The sequence below is a fragment of the Bombus huntii genome, unplaced genomic scaffold, assembly GCF_024542735.1.
Source record: "Bombus huntii isolate Logan2020A unplaced genomic scaffold, iyBomHunt1.1 ctg00000093.1, whole genome shotgun sequence".
In the NCBI taxonomy this organism is placed as follows: Eukaryota; Metazoa; Arthropoda; class Insecta; order Hymenoptera; family Apidae; genus Bombus; species Bombus huntii.
Genome location: NW_026099348.1, coordinates 281561 through 288051, shown reverse-complemented (window position 1 = coordinate 288051; position 6491 = coordinate 281561). Strand labels below are relative to the sequence as shown.

Sequence of the window (6491 nt, the reverse complement as noted above, 5' to 3'; positions counted from 1 at the left end):
GATTGATTTATTTTTTAAATCCTTATATATATATATATATATATATATATATATATATATATATATATATATATATATATATATATATATATATATATATATATATATATATATATATATATATATATATATATATATATATATATATATATTAAAATATTTAATTAGAATAATCTAAAATATTCAATTTAAATAATTACATGATCATTCTATTAATAAAGAAAAAATTAATATTAAAAATAAAAAAATTATTAAAATAAATAAATATAAAAAATTTAATGTTTTGATATATGAAATTAAAGGAATTAGTAAAATAATTTCTACATCAAAAATTAAAAATGTTAATGAAATTAAATAAAATGGTAATGAAAATGGAATATTTATTTTTGTGATTGGATTAAATCCACATTCATAAGGTAAGTTTTTTTCTATGTTAAATTTTTTATATATTGATAAAAATTTATTTAATAAAAAAATAATTATTAAAATTATAAAAATTAATAAATAATAAATTATATTAATTAAATATATTAATTTAATATTAAATTTTTTAATTGGAAATTAAATGTAATTTAATTATACTATATATTTAAAATTTAATTTAATTTATAATGATATAATAAAATATGTAAATGAATAATCAAATTACATCAACAAAATGTCAATATCAAATAGCAAATTCAAAATTAATATGATGAATTGTTGAAAAATGATTTTTTATTATTCGAATTAAAGAATATAATAAAAATAATGTTCCAATTAAGACATGAATACCATGAGAACCAGTGGATAAAAAAAAAAAAAAAATAGATCCAAAAATTCTATCATTAATACAGAAGAATGAATTATAATATTCAAAAATTTGTATAAAATTAAAATAAAATCCTAAAAAAATTGTTGATATTAATATTGATATTCTTGATTTAAATTTGTTATTTAATATATTATAATGTCTTAATGTTACTGAAAATCCTGATATAATTAAAATAATTGAGTTTAATAAAGGGATTTCAAATGGATTAAAAAATTTAATTATTTTAGGTGGTCATATTAAATTAATTTCAATTGAAGGAGAAATTGAATTATGGAAGAATGTTCAAAAAGATGAAATAAAAAAAAAATAGTTCAGAAATAATAAATATAATTATTCTAAATTTTATTATTGATAAAATATAAAAAGAATGTATTCCTTGAAATGTTCTTTCTCGAATAATATCTCGGAATCATATTATTGTTGATAAAATTAAAATTAATAAATTTAAGATTATAATTAATAAATTATTTAAAGAAATTCATAAAATTGTTCTTAATAATATATTTATAGTATTAAAAGAGACAATAATTGGTCATGGTCTAATAGTAACAATATGAAAAGGAAAGTTTTTTTTCATTAATTTGATTCAGAAAAATATAATGTTAATAAAATTGAGAATACATAAGCTTGAATTAAAGCTATTGAAATTTCTAGAATTAATAATATATTTTGAATTATTAAAGTTAATGGTGATAAAATAATGAAGTTTATTATAAAATTTCTTAGTAAAATAAGAATAAGATGTCCTGAAATTAAATTTGCTGAAAGACGAATTGATAATGTTCAAGGGCGAATAAAAAGTCTAATAAGTTCAATAATTACTATAAAATTTATTAAAAATTTTGGAGAATTTAATGGTACTAAATGTCTTAAAGTTTTTATAGGAAAATTAATAATTGAGTAAATTAAAAATCTTAATCATAAAGATAATGCTATTGATAGATTAAATATTAAATGTCTTGTTGATGTAAAGATATAAGGAATTAATCTAAATAAATTTAATATTATAATATGAATTATAATTCTTAAGAATCAAAAAATATTTATTGAATATTTATTAGTTATCATTATTTTAAATTCATTAAATAAATATTCAATAAATAATTTAAAAATTATTAAAATTCGTGAAGGAATTAATCAATATGAATTTGGAAATAAAATAATTGGTAAAATTATAAAAATTCAATTTAATTGAATATAATTATTAATTGAAGGATCAAACATTTCAAATAAATTGTTTATCATAATCATTTTCATTTTTTAATTAAATTATTTTTATTATTATTATTATTTATATTATAAATATTTTTTATGATAATATATAATAAAAATGAATTTCTTAAAATTATAATAGTAAATAAACATATTAAACATATTATAAAGATAACTAATCAATTAATAGGTATTATTTGTGGTATTCATTAGAAGTAAATTTTAATTACTATAATTGATTTAAAAGATCAATTCTTTATTTCAGACATCTAATGATAGAAAAATAATAATAAAATATTAATTTTAGAATGATAATCTAAAGTTATTTAAATTAACTAATTTTTCAAATTTTATTTTTAATTCAATTTATAAATAATTCATAAGAAGTTCTTTCTAATATAATAGGTATAAATCTATGATTTATTCCACAAATTTCAGAGCATTGTCCAAAATAAATTCCTGGACGGATACAAAATAAATTTAATTGATTAATTCGACCAGGAATAGCATCTACTTTAATTCCTAATGATGGAATAGTTCATGAATGAATAACATCTAATGAAGAAATAATTATTCGTATAGAAATTTTAAATGGAATAATTAATCGATTATCAGTTTCTAATAATCGAAATTGATTTATTAGTTCATAATTTAATATATATGAATCAAATTCATAATTATTAAATTCTGGATATTCATAAGATCAATATCATTGATGGCCAATAGCTTTAATAGAAAAATGAGGATTTACAATTTCATCGATATAATATAAAATTTTTAAAGATGGAAAACAAATAATTATTAAAATAATTATAGGAGATAAAGTTCAAATAATTTCAATTGTATGATTTTTTAAAAGAGTTAGATTTAAATAATTATTATATATAAAATCTATAATAAAAAATGTTGTTAAAGAAATAATAATAATTATTATTATTATAGTTAAATTATGAAAGGAAATTAAATTATCAGAATAAAAAGAATTTGAATCTTGAAATGTAAATATATTTCATGTAGAAATTTTTAATAATTAAAATTTATTTGAATTTGAAATTCATTATATAATTTTATTAAATTAATTTATTAATAAAAGATAAAAATCTTTATAATTGAATTTTAAATTCAAAGCACTAATCTGCCATATTAATAATTATATATATATATATATATATATATATATATATATATATATATATTATTTATTAATAAATTTTTAAATTTTAATTATTAAAAATATTTTTAATTTTATTATTTATAATTAAAGGAATTTCAATTAGTGAATGATCTAAGGGAGGATAATTGTTTAATCATTCTAAAGAAGATTGATGAAATTTAAATATAACTAATCGTTTTGAAATTAATCTTTCAAAAATAATAAAAATGAAAAATAATATTCTATTTATCGAAATTATTGCTCCAATTGATGAAATTAAATTTCAACAATAATAAGAATCAGGATAATCTGAATATCGTCGTGGTATAGATATTAAGCCTAAAAAATGTTGAGGGAAAAAAGTTATATTTACACCAATAAATATTATAATAAATTGAATTTTTAATCATTTTTGATTTAATATTAGACCTGTAATTATTGGGTATCAATGAATAAATCTAGTAATAATAACAAAAACTGCTCCTATTGATAGTACATAATGAAAATGTCCTATTACATAATAAGTATCATGTAAAATAATATCAATTGATGAATTAGATAATATTACTCCTGTTAATCCTCCAATTGTAAATATTAAAATAAAACCAATAGATCAAATGATTGTAATATTAAAATTTATTTTTGAACCATGATAAGTTGCTAATCATCTAAATACTTTAATTCCTGTAGGAACAGCAATAATTATTGTTGCTGATGTAAAATAAGCTCGAGTATCAACATCTAATCCAACGGTAAATATATGATGAGCTCATACAATAAATCCTAGGAATCCAATTCCTAATATAGCATAAATTATTCGCATTCCAGGATGACTAAGTTCTATTCGAATTAATAATCTTATTGAAGATCCAATTATTCCTGATCATATTGCAAAAATAAAATATATTATTCCAATGTTTTTATGATTAGTTGATATTAATCATTTTTTTTATTAAGATTTATAAATATAAAATTTATATAATTAATTTTGAAGATTAATAGTTTATTTAACATGAAATCTTAAATATTAATTTAATATAAATTAATTAATTAAATGTTTAATTATAATTATAATAATTTTAATTTAATTAAATTAAATAAAATTTTAAAAATTAATTTAAAAATTTTTAAATAATAAAGTATTATGTCTGAAAAAGAAATAAACTGTATATTTATTTAGAAAAATTAAAAATTTTTTAATACTATTTTAAAATTTATTTTATAATATTTAATATAGTTTAAGAAAAATATTAAATTGCAAATTTAAAGATTAAATTAATAATATTTGTATTAAATTAAATAAAATAAATATAAAAGAAAAAATAAAATTGTAATTAGAATGTAGATTTTTATATGAAAAATTTCAAAATGTATAATTATTTTACTAAATTTAAATTTTAATAAAATATATTTTAGTAAAATGAAATAATTTCATATTATAATTATTCTTGTTAATAATAACAAAATTATTAAATTGTTTCTTAAATTTAAATTTAAATTATAAATAAATTCTCATTTGAATATAAATGAAAAAAATAATGGTAAAGAGGAATATATAAATAATAAAATATGAATATATTGAAAAATTTCTAAAATTTAAATTATTTACATTATAAAAATTAAAAAAATATATTAAAGTTGAAAATATACATAAATAAATTAGAATTAATAATATGAATAAGTTTTTATGAGTATGAAGAATAAAATAAAAAAATAATGAATTAAAAATTGATGAACATCCAAATAATTTTTTTATAGAGAAGTTGTATATTTGTATATAAAGCAATGAATGTATTATTAATAAATAAAGTAAGAATTAGATATGGTGTAATGAAAGTTATTGAAGAAAAAAAATAAATTGGAATAAATTTTATAAATGTTGAAATAATTAAAATTTGATTTCATGAAGATATATTATAAATATAAATTATTCAAAAACAAAACGGAAATAAACCAATTTTTAAAAATATAGATAAATTTATTAGAAAATTAATTATATAATTTTTAAAAATAAAAATTTGTGTATAATTTAAAGAAATAATAATAATAATTAATAATCTTGGAATTGATGATATTATAAAATATATGATTCTAACAATTTTATTATTTGATTTAATATTAATTATTCTAATTAAAATAATTGTTGAAAATTCTATTGATAATCATTTAATGTAAATTCTTGATGAATTTAATATAATAAAAAATAAAATAATTACTGATAAATAAGAGAATATATATATTTTATTATAAAAAATATTTTTTTTTTTTTTTTTTTTTTTTTTTTTTTTTTTTTTTTTTTTTTTTGAAAAAATTAAATATTGTATATAAAAATAAAATTTATATAGAAAAATTTCTATTAGTTTTTAACTTATTATATAAATAGTAATAGTATAATTTAATTATATACATAAATATTTTATCAAAATATATCTTTTATCAGACATATTACTTATATTTTTATATTTTATATAAAACTTTTTGAATTTATCGATAGGGTATGAACCTATAAGCTTAATTTAGCTTATTATATAGTTTATAAATTTAATTTTTAAAATATAATTAAATTTATTAAATTGTAATTTAATAATAATTTTAGAATTATATAGTTAATTTATAGGAATAAAAATTATTCAATTATTTATAAAAAGTTAGATATATTTTAAAAATTACTATTAAATGCAATTTAATTATTATATTTTTTTATTAGCTAATACCCAAATTGTTAATAATTAATTGATATATATATATATATATATAAATAAGTAACAGCGGTCAGTTTGTGAAAAGTGCTCGTTAACAAATCTTAAATTACAACGAAACGAAATTGTTCAACACCTTAAAATTGAAAATTACCGAACTAAGTAGGAAAAAGGCCACAATGTTTGTAGAACCTCGATAAGTGTTCGCCGAGACAGTTTCGACATCTGGACTACGTCGGACAGTTTACGACGGATATCCGTCACATAAAAGGGGTAGAAAATAACGTAGCCGATACTCTATCTCGCATCGAAGCGATCGGAAAACCAATAGATCACCATACGCTAGCTGCAGCGCAAGAAAAGGATAGCGAGCTACGCAAAATTATCAATGCTGGCTCGAGCGCGTTGCAGCTGAGAAAAGTACGATTTCCCGATCACAACGTCGAGTTATACTGCGATATTAAAACCGAGACCGTGCGACCGTACGTACCGGAACCGTTACGCCGCACCGTATTCCAAGCGCTACATGGACTTTCCCACCCGGGGATGCGAGCTACGCGAAAATTGGTAGCGACGCGCTTCGTCTGGCCGTCGGTAAATAAAGATTGCCGAA

The 6491-nt window shown here is 16.8% G+C and overlaps 1 pseudogene; it reads right to left on the bottom strand.

Moving 5' to 3' along the window:
- Positions 1 to 2365: 2365 nt before the first annotated feature.
- On the bottom strand, positions 2366 to 3044 carry LOC126876790 (cytochrome c oxidase subunit 2-like; annotated as a pseudogene).
- Between the last annotated feature and the right edge of the window lie 3447 nt (positions 3045 to 6491).